Source organism: Bombyx mori, chromosome 14 (assembly GCF_030269925.1).
Source record: "Bombyx mori chromosome 14, ASM3026992v2".
Taxonomy (NCBI): domain Eukaryota; kingdom Metazoa; phylum Arthropoda; class Insecta; order Lepidoptera; family Bombycidae; genus Bombyx; species Bombyx mori.
Genome location: NC_085120.1, coordinates 12,965,927 through 12,982,672, shown reverse-complemented (window position 1 = coordinate 12,982,672; position 16,746 = coordinate 12,965,927). Strand labels below are relative to the sequence as shown.

Below are 16,746 nucleotides of genomic sequence, written 5' to 3'. Positions count from 1 at the left end.
GTGCTCTGAGGAATTGTTCGAGATGATACCAACATCTCGTTTTTACCATCGCACCGCCCGCCACCGGAGTAGAGTTCATCCATACTACCTGGAGCCACTGCGGTCATCCACAGTGCGTTTCCAGAGATCTTTTTTGCCACGTACCATCCGGCTATGGAATGAGCTCCCCTCCTCGGTGTTTCCCGAGCGCTATGACATGTCCTTCTTCAAACGAGGCTTGTGGAGAGTATTAAGCGGTAGGCAGCGGCTTGGCTCTGCCCCTGGCATTGCTGAAGTCCATGGGCGACGGTAACCACTCACCATCAGGTGGGCCGTATGCCCGTCTGCCTACAAAGGCAATAAAAAAAAAAAAAAAAAAAAAAAAAAAAAAAAAAAAAAAAAAAAAAAAAAAAAAAAAAAAAAAAAAAAAAAAAAAAAAAAAAAAAAAAAAAAAAAAAAAAAAAAAAAAAATTAGTAAATTTTGAGATTATACAGTTTTAATGCAAGAAGACGATGTTTTGCAATGTATTTCCCGCATGTGAATGATGGGCTTATACAAAGCCATAATAAAATTGACTATATTGGAAGTGAAATGTGAACTTCCTTACAATTGTTGAACTTTAGAGTACATAACATAGTGTAATAAATATTTTGGATGAACTGCTATTCCTATTTCGTGTGCCGTTAAAACTAAAGACTTTAGATGAAATAGACCGGAAAAATTTGATTTTATGGACGAGAAATCTAGTTTACAAGAAAGATACTCGTACCATAGTGTTAACATCTCGACTTTTTTTATTAAATCTTATACCATTTAAACGAGCAATTCTTGTATATATATAATCTGAATCTCGGAAACGGCTCCAACGATTTTCATAAAATTTAGTATACAGGGGATTTCGGGGGCGATAAATCGATCTAGCTACGATTTATTTTCAGAAAATGTTGTTTTATTCGTGTTTTCAATAATCAACTCTTCCCGACATCTATTGGCGAATAATAATACTATTTTTCTTAATTGAGGGCAACTAACCGCTTTAAAGACACAACAAGATGGCGTTAGCAAAAAAAAAACCTAGCTTAGTCTAGTCATCATCTAGTTTATTATAATATCAGCGAATCTGGTAAATGTTAAAGTTAATTTATTTATACTCTACTCGCAAAGACTGTACCAGGGTAACATGAACGTGCGAAAGTCAATCAAAGGCCCGACTTGGTCGCTCTGATTAAAAACCCTCTTGGCCCGTTTAACCCGCGGTCCGGGGTACAGCTGTCGGGAGACGGTCACGGTAAATAATTTGGGAGCGTTACTCGAAATCAAATTACGCCCTCCTAAACTTTCACGATTGTGAATGGGAAAATATTTGCAGCGAAGCGTTTGCGGTCGACAGTTTGATTGCGTATTGATTCCGTCTGCGAGCCGGATCTCCGGGAGTTCGTCCTGCATGAATAATTACCGTCCCCGCCCGAACCATTTAGATCTTCCATTACTTCGTAAATAACCTTTGTGCATACTGAATCGCGTTTAACTGATCTTGGCCGCGAGTTCATGATCTATTTACTGGTGGTAGGAGCTCTTGAGAGTCCGCACGGGTAGGTACCACCACCCTGCCTATTTCTGCCGTGATGCGTTTCGGTTTGAAGGGCGGGGCAGCCGTTGTAACTATACTTGAGACCTTAGAACTTATATCTCAAGCTGGTGGGTGGCGCATTTACGTTGTGGATGTCTATGGACTCCAGTGACCACTTAACACCAGGTGGGCTGTGAGCTCGTCCACCAATCTAAGCAATAAAAAAAAAATATCTTCGGAACGGAGAATCAAGCTTTGCTAAACGCTCACCTTATTCAGAAGCTAGATCTTACATTAAAACTAAAGGAACTCACCGTTTAATTGAAATTTAAATTTCTGGCATGTTTTGCGTACGAGATTTACGGGAGTAACACAGAGTTAATTTTCCACTCGTTTGGAAAATTTATGTATTGAAGTATGCGCAGCAGTCGTTAAACACTTTTTTTATTGCCCTTGTAGGCAGACGAGCATACGGCCCACCTGATGTTGAGTGGTTACCGTTGCCCATGGACTTAAGCAATGCCAGGAGCAGAGCCAAGCCGCTGCCTACCGTTAAAATAAGTTCATAGAAAAAAATTTAGTTCATCTTAGCTTAGTTGATCTAGTTCAATTAAACATTTATTTAGTTGATGAGCGTTTACCAGGTCGCCGAGCGATTTACTTAAGTTTACTTAAGTCGTTCGCGTCAAATGTATTCTTTTTATGAAGGAAAGCTACTTATGGTTTTCGAAATATTATTATTTGTGGGGATGGTAAAGTAAAATGTCACAATAAAAAAAAAGACAAGTATGTTGAGTTTTTCTCCCATCAGGTTTATTACTTTTAAAACCGTTATTAGAGTTTATTTTAACATTCAATAAGTATGTAAAATATATAGGTAATTAATTTGTTTTTTTTTTGTTTCTACTTCGCACAGTATGAGTCATTGCTAACTTTGTATTTATCGGATCCCATAGAAGTTATAACGGAATCTAAATCTCAGTATAGAACAGATCTCCCACCTTTGAAATCGGGACGCATGACTGGTCCGCGGGAGAAGTAAACATTGCAACTCAGCTGTGCTGTAACAATATCATCGATGGCTGTATGTCTTCTATCTTCAGGCGGCATGAGCATCACGTGGAGCAAATAATATATTACTGTTTACACGATAACATGATATTACGAACAAATATTGTATCTCAAAATACAACAGCAATAAATCTATGTACGTTGACAATAGTTAGTTTTTAATACGCTTTTATTAGCTTCAGACGTATGTATGTTAAGTATGTTAGTATGTATCTTTGAACATGATTTTGATCCTTTCAAAACGTCGGATTAACTCGAAATTTGGTATACTTATTAAGGACCGAAGACAATACAACATAAAAAATATATTGAAAAGATCGAAATTCAACTAAAAAATGATAAATAAATAATATTTTAAAAAAACTAACAAAATACGCTTTTATGATAAAATTACTGATACCATGCACCCCACGCATATAAAAAAAAGAAAATCTTACACTATTTTTAATTCAAATTTATTAAAAAAAATATTCTATTTTTTAGTTGGATTTTCTATAAAAGCCTATTTTGTTCGTTTTTTTAAACTATCATTTATTATATAATAGCATTATTGTTCATCGATAGTGGAAATATACTTGTAACACAAAACTAATGAGTGTCTTCTCTTTGTTCCAGGTAAATAATTGTTTTGTTTCAAGCTAAGGGGTGCACAAGGCATCACAGAATGGAAACTTTGGAGTTATCGAATCACACTAGCGAGATGTGGCCAGCGACATATCTATGACATGACCTGAAGAGTGGCCACAATTTTTCCTATGAAATCCATCTCTAGAGCTTATAATAACTTTTTCATAATTATCGGATATAGCTGTACCCGTCCGCTTCGCTGGGCATTTAAAACTAACAATATTATTTCTCACCCCCACAAAGGTTCTCATCATTAACGCCCCCGCAACTGGTGTAGGGAGTCCAATACTCATATAAGTATTAGCCTATCCATTAAGTACAGTATTTTCTACACGAATAGCAAGTTTCAAGTCAATCGGACGCATGGTTCAGTAGTTATAACGGAACATCCGTAAAAACCACTGTAGTTTTATATATTAGTATCGATTATTTATAAAATTTAACTAAAACTTTGAAGCCGGACTTGTGGGCTGAGGTTTCATATTTAGTTTCAATCGTTGATCTCTGAAAGTCTAATCTATTTATCGACGAAGAAAGGTTTAAGTGAGTAAATATCTAAGTTTAATTGCGACCGGCAATATGTTGGCAGTTCGAATGTGAAGTGTGCGCGGTGCGTGTAGGTGTGCGCAGGTGAGACCACTGAGTGATTGTGCTCTGCTAAGTATTTACTGACCTTCACGAGTGGACGGGAAATGAGATACGTGCGAGGAATGTGGTCCGAAACCGAAAAGTAGGATGTAGACGAATATTTATTGTTTTCTTTTTTTCTGGGGATTGCAAATTATAGATATGATTTCGGCTGCTTGTTCGCATAGTTTGAGGCTCCCGCCTAAACTCCTACAGGGTAGACAGGTGACCTGTCAAAGTGGAGTGGTTTTAGGAATTATTTGGAATGATCTCGTCATCTCGGTTTTAACATCACAGCGCCCGCCACCGGAGCAGATTTTATTCACCCTACCTAGAACCGCTGCGTTCATCCACAGTTTAGCCACGTACCATCCGGCTTTCGAATGAGCTCCCCTCCACGGTGTTTCCCGAGCGCTATGACATGTCCTTCTTCAAACGAGGCTTGTGGAGAGTACTAAGCGGTAGGCAGCGGCTTGGCTGTGCCCTTGCATGGCCGAAGTCATTAATAAAAAAAAAAACAAAATAAACTGCTTTTTCCGAGATCTTTTTTGCCACCTACCATCCGGCTCTGGAATGAATTTTCTTCCACGTTGCTTTCTGAGCGCTATGACTTCTGACGTCCTTGAGCGACGGTAACCATTCACCATCAGGTGGGCCGTATGCTCATCAACCAACAAAGACAATAAATATTGTAATAAATAGGTAAACCACTAGGGTCATAGACCGAGTATATAAAACAGGAAACATTTACCGTACGTCCGCTCGCCGAGGACTAAAACGTTTGTTTATGAATAAATCAAGCGCTCATCAAAGCCAAAAAAAGTAAACTTCCCTAAGATTCATGTTTCCTTGGATTTTCCTCTAATGATAATATTCATGAAATAATATACAGACATAGTCCGAACGGCTATTTTTAGCGCGGAGAGGTATATTATACTAAACATGTTGTTGTTTTACATTGCCTTTTAGAACAGGAAAGAAGATAGTTGGCCATGCTTGTGATTTAGGATATAATGTAGAAAAGGTATTCTCTCACACTAATCCATAAAAATAAATATGTAGGTAGGTATAACGAAAAGAATGGTCTCATGATAGTGGCACAGTATTGAAGACACATCACAATTGTAAATTGAATTAAATTGCGAAACCACTAGACTTTAGAACCTATGTCGTCCCCCTTTTTTCTCCTAGCTATGCTGTTAGCCTTGAGTGGCTATTTCAGCTTCACTCTAACGTGTAGGTGAGCTCACGGGGCTCAAACCGAAAATGTTGCTAACACTGGCCCTAGCAAGAGCCGTGCTTCGCAGAATCTACCACCAGATCGGAAACGCGACCCACTGAGAAGATCCGGCGAGAAACTCAATGGGCTGTGTCTGTGGGTTAATTTACTCGTGTTACCTAAAAGCACCGTTAATGGATCGGGAGGATACGTGATGACCTTTTTAGGGCTTCCTCCGCCAAACTAGGCTCCTATTAAAATAGTTAATTGTATTAATGTTATTAAACGATAAAGCACTCGATACGGTTGTTTTATCCGATTATCTTCTTGTTTGTATCGAATTTCTCTAACAAAACGCGCTTCCGTAAGGAGGCCATACAAAATTTAATCAAACATCGTGCGATAAGGATACGTTTTATTTATGTACAGACGAGATAAATCCACAAATGGGAGGGCAAGTGCGCTTCCTCCGAACGCTAGAAACGAAATTATTGATATCTACCGCCAAAATTGCTTTAACGAAAGAAATCATTTTTGACTCTATCCAGAGGTGGATAGGGTCTCGGTTGGTATGACACGACAGATCTATTAAATTTTCAAGTGGCTGGCTTAATTTTCGTTGCTTCTGTAATATCGCGAGTCAAATTTTAATTGCTGAAATACGTCACGTCAATCGATTTATATCACGTTTTGAAGTGTTCGCCGAGATTGTTGCGGAGCTCGCAAATTTTCCAACGCTCTCTTCGATAGGTAAGTAATATACGAGTATTTAGGTTGCCGTTATTTAAGTTCTATAAATACGAGATTTATAAACTCGTCATGTAAGAGATTTTAAAGACGTGATGGTTTTTGAATTTTTTTACATATGTAAGAATGTAAGGTGAACTGACTTCACGACCTCCTTGATGTTAAGTTATCATCGACAGCGCAATATCGTGAGTTCTACCGTCCGACCCAATCGGTCTCACAGTAAATATTCTATATGAATTTTACGATATATCTATGCGAAGTGTCATAGCACATGTGTCGTTACTTCTTGGTAAGCTTGTTCTTTGTCGCTAGAGTCTATGGACAACACTAATTCAGAGCCGCTGTACAACAACTAGCTACTCCTATAGACTCACGCACATTCGCAACGCAGCACATTTGTCGCGATCTGTGCATTCTCAGAGCACTCTACCAGTGCTTATTGAAAATACCTCGAACGATCTGATGATGAGGAAGTCGTAGTAGTCGCAATCACGTATTTTAAGATGTACAGTCGATCGATAATCCATGTATGTATGATAATATCTTTAGACCGAATAGTTTCCTTATCGATAATTCATGTATGTATATCTTTAGACCGAATAGTTTTATTTGGAATGACTCAGATCGATCATAACATTACCTTTACTAATAATCGTCAGCATTGAGGAAACGCCGCCATTGATTCTCTCATCGTTTTTTCTGCCAAATAAATTGATATATTATTGTTTTCCTGGAGGCGCGCCGGCACAGCGCCAAACTAACGAACGTCCGACGCCAAGATTCAATTTGACGTGCACTCCCCTATCCGGTACGGTTAAAACTTGCCAAATTGGACCGGCTCTGAGCGAGAACCGGATTTCGGTTTGTCCGTTTACTGAATCCGGTCATTGAGAGGGCGAGAACTGATGTGTCGGCTTTCACAAGCTTACAGGGGACTTAAAGCGAATTTTATGGTGAGCATTTATTTATTCTGAGCTATAGTTCAGTATCTGCTTACTGCGGGATGGACCGTGAGCTTGTCTGAATCTCTAAAGCCTTAAGGAAATGTCCGAACTTATGCATTACACATTAGATACCTAAATAACAACAACACTTGATTGATGGCGACACATTAGAACATAAAACAAATGAGATATTGAGCCTCTATTGTATGTCAGCAAAACATGGGTGGCAACCCAAAAGCAGGTCCATGCCATCCATGTTGCTGAAATGAAGATGCTGAGGTGGATTAGCGGCGTGACCAGGCTCGATTAAATCCGCAACGAGATCGTACGTGGAAGCTTCAGTGTACGTGACACCGCGACAAGTTTTTTTTTTTTTTTTTTTATTGCTTAGATGGGTGGACGAGCTCACAGCCCACCTGATGTTAAGTGGTTACTGGAGCCCATAGACATCCACAACGTAAATGCGCCACCCACCTTGAGATATAAGTTCTAAGGTCTCAAGTTTTAGTTACAACGGCTGCCCCACCCTTCAAACCGAAACGCATTACTGCTTCACGGCAGAAATAGGTAGGGTGGTGGTACCCACCCGCGCGGACTCACAAGAGGTCCTACCACCAGTAATTACGCAAATTATAATTTTGCGGGTTTTCATTTTTATTACACGATGTTATTCCTTCACCGTGGAAGTCAATCGTGAACATTTGTTTAGTACATATTTCATTAGAAAAATTGGTACCAGCCTGAGATTCGAACACCGGTGCATCGCGCTCAACACGAATACACCGGACGTCTTATCCGTTAGGCCACGACGACTTCAAAAGATACAGGAGAGTAGGCTGATATTGTATAGTCATGTCAAAATGAGGTCACCCGACCATATCGGAAATTTGGCACTGCTGCTCGACATCCTCGGTTGCAGACATAGAAGAAGACCCAAGATGAGGCGGAAAGATCTAGTGCTGAAGGACAGGTGGGAAGGCAATGTTACTGATGACAAAGCGAAATGGAGAAGAAAAAAAAGGAAAGCTGACCCCACCACTGTGTGGGATGATAGCTAGGACGAGAGAGAGAAATAGGCGGCTATTAAATCTATTACGAAATTGCAATAAGACCTTCCTTAATTTTTGTGTATTTTTCTGAAAATAATAATTTTCATGAAAACTGGTTAGTTTTTCTAGTACGTTCAAATCGTACGTTACTGCGCGGTACCTGCACTTAAATAACGTCAGAAAAACATGTGCCGAGGCAACATTTGAGCAGGACTCGTACTAAAAGCCTACAGAGAGTGATTTGTCGTAGATTGTGATTAATGCGCCTCGGGGGAATAAATTGCCTACACACGACGTGCTTAACGGAATTGTAAACTTTTCTTACGTTTTTTTCCCAGTTTTATTTCTTTTTACTTTCTAGCTTTAAGCAATATGTGCCTTTCGAAATAAATAAAATGTTTAAAGGTGACACAAAATCTAAATGATTTCGAAACAGCGGTAGGCAGCGGCTTGGCTCTGCCCCTGGCATTGCTGAAGTCCATGGACGACGGTAACCACTCACCTTCAGGTGGGCCGTATGCTCGTCTGCCTACAAGGGTAATAAAAAAAAACATCACTTATAGTAAGTATTAAAATAAAATAAAACATTACTGTGTATTGCTGCTAAGTACCAGGAACTAATAACTCCTTAAGAGGTAGCAAGTTTCCATTATTGAGTGTAGATGCCTCACGTATCGCTTCGTATTACAAAACTTTCGTTAATTGACATTCGCAGCGGGAAGTCTTTAGCGCACGCCACCTCCTTGCTCGTTATGCTGTCGTAATTAGCTTGTGCTTGTGACACGTAAAATATTATTATAAAACTAAAGTAATAATGAAACGTTATTTGTATACGACCTTAATAAACAGCATCATTTACGAGTAAATTAAAGTTTCAAAACAATTTGTTGTTTTATAGTACCAACGCGATGGGTGTTTGTTAATAAATTGTGCTTAAAAGTTGTTATTCTGTAAAAGATCTGTGTAAAAAGTTATACAGAGCTTATTTCAAAGAGAATCTAGAGAAAGAGAATGGCTTGTGTGATGAGTGGTTTGGCAGGGGTGGGACACCAAGTGCCTTCGTTTTACATTGAGGCTTACGAAACAAAATAAGTGTTATAATTAGTTGTCATAACTCTATGGTCTATAGGGTATCTGACTTTATGACGGAGCCATACAACACACATTGACTCTTATGTGCTTTATTAATCACGATAACAAGTATGAAAATCACAAACACATTTCAAATTCCGTACAAAAATCTTTACACTTCTGCTTATTTTTTTAAATCAGTTTGCGTAATAAAAATATGTATAAACTGTTTGGGAAAATTCCTCCTCTGAAACCGAAGCGTTTGATTACCAGCGAGACAGCTCCTTAGAAGTTTGGGCGATGCCACATATATCCTCGTAATGCCTCGGATCACCGATGTGAGGCGGTGGCTTGCATCTATCGTCACCACATTGTTGTCCTTTGTGGTCCTCGTCGCCGCCCTCGGGAATTTGAGTCTCCGGATCATCCTATGATCTTGACACATACTAAACAAACCCACTATCGCGAATAACTTTTGCAAACTGCTTTACCAGTTGTAATAGCTTAAAAAAAAAAAACCAAATCCATTAAAATTATATCGATGTTCGTTAGGACAATTCACAGCATATTTATTGCATGAAAACAGTGTACAAACCGTACCAGAGTTATTATTTTCGTTTGTGAAATACAACGAATGAGCCCAAAGGCCGAGAACAATGGATATAACCCATAATCGTGATTTAATATTGAATTTTTTTTGTAAATGTCGAAAATGCCATAAATTTATCCTTTATCCCGAGCGCCGTTTGTAGGGTCGTTGCTTTTACAGCGAATATATAATATTGTACGTAACAACGAACAAACACCCGAAACGGTTTGGGACTCTTGTTAAAATAGCGATCACATGTCATAAATGATTCAACAAGGGAATTTAGATTTTATTCATTTACAATTCGTAATTGGTTTTTTGCAAGAGCGTCAAATAGAGATTTGAATTGAAAGTGAACCTAATGTTTACTTGAATTAGATCGAAGACTCATCAGCCGGCCACGAGCCGCTGAAATTCCTTTTAAAAAGAATATCAAGTTAATAGAAGCAAAAAGTTACCAGGGCATCAGAAGTGTAAAAGATATGGTGAGTCGACAAAACTTGCGAATTTCGTGAACGATCCGGGACCGGGTGATTGACGAGGCGAGGCGACTGCGCCAAGCAGTTTGTCTTAATTCCGGTCCTCGGAGGCGCCGAAACGTCGCGCTGACTGCCATCGCCTCCGATTATATATTTTTGTCACAGTATTTTTTTGTTGCTTACCGTGAGCTTTTGATATTTTGAGTTTCTACAATTAAATGTCTATAGGTGAGGTGACGAGCTACGGCCCACCAGATCTTAAGCGATTGAACGCGAAAGCGGTTGAGGTCAACAAGAGTGTCGCCATCTTTTGACACGAGAGTGAGGTCTAGATTTTTCAACGACTGTCTCATTAAAGGCATCACTGTACATACAACCTACTGTTAAATAGAGCCCACTGAGTTTCTCGCCGGATCTTCTCACTGGGTCGCGTTTCAGATCCGGTTGTAGATTCTGCGGAGCACTGCTCTTGCTAGGGCCAGTGTTAACAACACACCCGGCTTGAGCCCCGTGAGCTCATCTACGGTTACGCTGACATAGTCCCTCAAGGTATCAGCTTAGGTAGGAAAAAAAAAAATGGTATGAATTAATAAATGATATATTTTGAGGCAACGTAAATTATGTAGAACTTGTCACATAATTACATTTTTCATATAAAAAAGTAGCTATTTAAGGAAGCAGTAAATGGACCGGACCTACGTCGGTCTCAGACATTCGGAAACTGATGCGGTCCGGTCGAAGGGTCGGACAGTGGTGCTACAATATAATTGAGACTTCGATCTGTGCCCTACGACCGATAGCTTCAAAGCGGGTGGCATTTACGTTGTGATGTCCATGGACTCCGTTGATTACGGTAATTTTACGGTAGGCAGCGGCTTGGCTCTGGCCCTGGCATTGCTGAAGTCCATGGGCGACGGTAACCGCTCACCAACAGGTGGGCCGTGTGCTCCTCTGCCTACAAGGGCAATAAAAAAGAATAATTAAGATCTGCCGTCAAAATGTTAGCCTATTTACGGTAATACACGATAGCTTTCACAGTTTCTCCTTAATGGGTCAAGGTAGTTCGTTGCACACCAGTAAACAAAGAGTTGGAAGTGAACAAACCGACTGACAGGCTACAAGTCCGTTGCATTACACAGAGCCGCTCGCATCTATCAAAACGTCGGCGCAGGTCGACGCTCGGTTGTCACTCGACTGATTTATCGAGGAGTCCGAGAGGTTATTTCGTGCACGATCGGTAAATAGATGTTCACATCTAGATTGATGAACTGTAAATGAGATGGCCCGTATTAAATATCCCACAAACTTAGATTGGAAACTAGTTTCTACAGGTTTATCGCGGTCTCGCATTAGCCAAGGTCACAGTAACAGTGTTCTATTTATCTTGCGATTGATACGAACACGGTTATGTTAGTATGTTTCGTCTATACGTCTGATAAGTTAATTAATATCTTTAAAATATAATGATAGATTCGTTTCGTGCAATATACATGGTTTCGTTAGATGCGTGCAGATATGATTACCGCAGGCGACACGATTACTTGAAACAACATGTGATTGAATTCGACGCGGATTCTAAATGAGGAATCTTAATGCTCGCAACTAGCCTCCCAACAAATTATGTATTTTGTAAAAGAGCAAGCGATCTTTTTTAATACGCTTTTATTAGCTTCAGACGTATGTATGTTTGTAACGGAATCTTTGAACATGATTTTGACCCCCTTCAAAACGTCGGATTAACTCGAAATTTGGTATACTTATTAAGGACCGATGATAATTCAATATTAAAAAAATAATTGAAAAAATTGAAATTCAACTAAAAAATGAAAAATATATAATAGTTTAAAAAAACTAACAAAATACACTTTTTTATATTGAAAAGAAGTAAAGTCCGTTAAAGGTGACCCACAAAAATTACGACGCATAAAAGTAATTCTCCAATTCTATTTAACTACAAATACGCGAGTCTAAATCAGAAAGGGCACATGTCTAGGTGCGCACTTACGTGATTACGTAGAAGCATTGTGTAAAGTATTTTGGGGCTTTTTACCTATTTGAAACCCTTCACAAAACGAGGCCAATCACATTTTATTAAAGCCTGCCTACATTGTGCGTTCTCTGGTAACAAATGAATATTGATAAATAAATTAGAAAAATAAGGAGGTGGTGTTCAAAAAGTATAGACTTAATGATTGTACAGAAAAGTAAAATATCACTTATCGACTCCGGAACTATTAAGTATTAAGCGGTAGGCAGCGGCTTGGGTCTGCCCCTGGCATTGCTGAAGTCCATGGGCGACGGTAACCACTCACCATCAGGTGGGCCGTGTGCTCGTCTGCCTACAAGGATAATAAAAAAATAAAAAATAAAAATAGGCCGATAGACTCTAAGCTTGGTATAGATACTCATTTTGCGATGTGGACGTTACGTTAATTATTTTACATAAATGCTTCGATCAACAATAGTAACTAGATAAAGGGATACGTACAAAATTAAAGCAAAAACTGTCCGCGTGAATATATACTTATATAGCTACATTCGTTTACTAACAAACGGAGAAAAAAGTTTTGAAACACTTTTACTTTCAAACTAATAACAACTATGGCACCTAGTAATAAAGTCACAAATCTCCAAAACATTATCTAATACTTACGATCATTCGTCACATAAAACGAGCAAAGCAATAAATTACTCCTGTCACTTACCAATAAAAAGACATATTTTAAACAACTTTTAATGTTAAATCAATCTTAAAGTGCAACAAATAAAGTAACTTTTCCCTTAATTGCTCTGAGAACTAACATCGTTTTGCTTTATTTATTTTTGCTTCTTGAAATGCCGATTTCTATTTACTACAGGAGGTAAGGGAGTCGCGCTTAACACTAAAATAATTTATTAATGAATTAAAGTAAAAGTTTAGTTGTTTACTTTTTATGTTTTGGAAATGTATGTTTGTTAGTATCTATACATTACTTATTATTTTATTAGCGTTACGTTTTTGTGTAATATATATTTTTAAGTTTTCGCGACCAGTGCACATAATAAAACAACGTTTAAACGGTTTCAAGCGTGGTATTTTTATTACAATGTTTCGGCCACATTTCAGTAGCCGTGAGCACGGAAGGCAAAGATGTCCAGTGTCAATAAGCGGAGTTCTTAGCTGGCTTATAAAAGTCATCTCTTGTTTCTCTGGCGACAATCGAGATCCATTCTGCACACGTGATTGCTAGGAAAACTAAAATAAAAATGGAAAGCTAAGTATCTAATGAGAGTCCAACAAACAGACACAAAAGCAGCATTAACCAATTTTAACCAACTAATTTTGAAGTGCTGCTAACAAATTTTAAAAAATTATTACAACACAAATCTACTCCATGCATTTACTGTTCTGTTAAGCAAAAGTTTGTCCATGTGTTGGCCGAGCCTTGGCCAACATTTGTAGCGGTGGTTAAAAATCGGTAATTTTGTTCAAAATTTAATATTATTTATAAGTTTAAAGCTTACAATATAGTTTATACTTCATGTACTTACCGAAAGTAAGATACTCCGGCCGTTAAATTGCTTTTTCGGGCCTTATTTTTGCAACTTTTGAATACACACTGCGGTATTGTGAGACGGGTTGACATTGGCTGTGTTTGAAGTGAACTAAACAAAATAAGAGCTCACATTTCAAGTGCGCTGTTATTTGACGAGACGGATTTTATGCACCGACCCGAAATCTAGTTACTATTGTTGATCGAAGCATAAATGCTATCCACAATGGATTTTTGATCTGCCATAGTATGTAATATAATATTATTATAAAATCCTCCCCTGGCTGAGCCCGTGCTCGCTCACTTGTCCTGGTGAAACTGAAAAGGCCTCCGGGCAACCAACCAGTGATCCTTTCAATCACAATTTTATTTTTTGTAAACGTAACGTGTTTTATTTCTTCTGAATAACAAACTTTATGCGATCGAAACCTTAGAGCAGGTCTAGTTATCTATAGCCAATAACCTGCCTGTAACTATTACCTCATTGAATATTTAGCTCAAAGCGAACGTTTGCGTGATTGTGACATTTTCTTTCAAAGCTAACAATTCGTTTGCGAACAAAACTGCAAGTATTATTATGTAAACCTTCTGTTCATTGCTTCGTCTTCTCTGGGAAGTTTTGGACAAGGCGACCTACTAGTTCTTAGTTCTGACGAAGTAGTAATTTGTATGATCTGTCCAATGCATGTAATATAATGTGGACGACCTTTCATAGTGACGTGATTATACTCAATTTGGTTGAGTTTGTATTGTGGTATCTGCTCGATGACACCATAGACGACACGTCGTTACGGTTCCACCCGATCCACTACCACAATTATGAAATGCTTACACCTCTAGTACTGGGAGCATAGGGATTCTGATAACCGTCCTCGAAACCTGCATCCTTCCATCCTAAAAGAAATCGGAGATGACAAAGTAACTTTGGTCTATCTTGAAACTCGCTTAAGGCAATCAAGCTACGCATTCCTAGTCAATATAAATATTAAGCTAATAGCAGACTTGAACATCTTCTTCTTCTTTATATATAAAAATGAATTGCTGTTCGTTAGTCTCGCTAAAACTCGAGAACGGCTGGACCGATTTGGCTAATTTTGGTCTTGAATTATTCGTGGAAGTCCAGAGAAGGTTTAAAAGGTATATAAATATGAAAATGCTCGGAATTAAATAAGAATAACAATTTTGTTTTTCCTTTGATGTGTCCCCCGTTGGACGGATTCCTTTTTTTTTGTTATATCTTTTTTTTATACAAAAGTTTAGGTCTTTTATTTATCGATTGAGGCACTACGAAATCTGCCGGGTCAGCTAGTACGTTATATATTTTCAATTGTCTGTAATATTCAAAGTGCTCTCAAAGAACTTGCCCACTGTCTCTTTAACCGCCTTCAGAGCTGACTTGCTCTGTAATTTATCCGAAGATCTGCCACTCACATTATTCGCTCTGCGTGGCGTCGCGGCGTCGTTTCGTAATTCGATAAGAATCTAGACTCTTCTACGTACGGGCGAAAATATAAATTTAATACCGCGAATTTCCCGCGAGTAACTTTATTGTAGAGAAACGTGACACATTTTGCGCATATTTCGTCGGCCATGTTGATAAATTGATTCACACTCAGAGTAAATTGAAGACTCGTTAGGCAGGGGACTGCGGCGAACATTTTGTTGTCAAACTTATTAGTTTTGAATATTACATGAATGTTTTACCACCTTATTTTGTTTTATTTTACTAAATATTAAGTATTTAAGGTAATTGTGAATGTCGCGTTGAAGGATTCAGAAAATTCGACTAAATTGAAATTTTAACAATTTAAAAGGAGGAAAATGTTTTACAGAATTTAATTACTTTCCCGTAACATGAAAGCAAATAAGCTTTTCATCGTAATTAAGTAAAACAAAGGATGAGATAATCTTGTTTTTGAATAATTACGCCATTTTAAGGTGTGCGGTGAAATCTGAAACAATCCTTTGTCGTGTCCGGCTACCAGGGAGACATAAACTACGGGAGGTGTCATATTTATTATCCCCAGAAAGTGGTCTCGGATTATTTAGTTGGTTTCACGCAACGTGACGAGGGTTTTTTGATGAAGGATGGCATACCGTTATGTGTTATTTACGCTAGAGAAATCTCTTAGAAGACTCCGGATTCCTAGCTCAGTCAATTTATTATTATCATAAGTGATCATTCGTGCGCAGTTCATTCGTTTGTTGATTTATTTAACGATAAATCCAGATACGAATCCAGCGAAATGTCGACGACTTATTTTATCAAAGTGAAATAAAACCTGGTTTACTGGTGGTAGGACCTCTTGTGAGTCCGCACGGGTAGGTACCATCGCTCTGCCTATTTCTGCCGTGAAGCAGTAATGCGCTTCGGTTTGAGGGGTGGGGTAGCCGTTGTAACTATACTGAGACCTTAGAACTTATATCTCAAGGTGTGTGGCGCATTTACGTTGTAGATGTCTATGGGCTCCAGTAACCACTTAACACCAGGTGGGCTGTGAGCTCGTTCACACATCTAAGCAATAAAAAAAAACCTTGTAATACGAACAATAATATATGACGAAGAAGCTAGTTTCATGTTTTTTTTTTAATTCTCTTCATCATTATCATTGCCTTCCATAGTGACAGTAATTAAGACTCACTTTTCCAATGAATTTCATTTATTACATTTCAAGTATACAGCGATTACAACAGACAGCTCGAGTCGAAATGCCTTGTGCGTTTTTTTCCTACTTATGCTGACACCCTTGAAAGGCTATTTCAGCTTCTCCTTGACGTGTAGGTGAGCTCACGGGACTCAAACCGAGAGTGTTGCTAACATTGGCCCTAGCAAGAGTAGTGCTTCGCAGAATCTACCGCCGGATCGGAAACGCGACCCACTGTGAAGATCCGGCGAGAAACTCAGTGGGCTATGTCTATGGGTTAATTCAGGACGGTGACGGTGGAACGGGAAGATCCGTAATGACGTGCTCAGGACGACGTCGACTGTTTACCATTCGGTCTACAGGATCGGGTATGGTCTTGTGCGACAATAGTCACTTGTATTTATAGTACAGCAGTGGGGGTAGTTTAGTCATGAATTCTCTTAAATACCGTCTCAAACGACTTGGGTTGGACTTATAACCGTTAACTAACAATTTTAACATTGGGAAAACAGTTCACTTTAACTAATCTTAATGAACTAAATAGCAGGGTTACGCTGATATATATGTATAACTTTTAAATATGTCAACGATC

At 38.7% G+C, this 16,746-nt stretch overlaps 1 protein-coding gene and 1 long non-coding RNA gene across 5 annotated transcripts in view; both read left to right on the top strand.

Moving 5' to 3' along the window:
* Positions 1-16,746, top strand: part of LOC101744498 (neurobeachin) — a 573,788-nt gene that overhangs the window by 100,162 nt on the left and 456,880 nt on the right. The window lies entirely within an intron of this gene.
* LOC134200131 (uncharacterized) overlaps positions 1-16,746 on the top strand; it is a 109,395-nt gene that overhangs the window by 79,465 nt on the left and 13,184 nt on the right. The window contains exon 2 of the long non-coding RNA XR_009974905.1: positions 336-453. This is a non-coding gene — a long non-coding RNA (uncharacterized LOC134200131). The remainder of the gene's footprint in view (positions 1-335; positions 454-16,746) is intronic.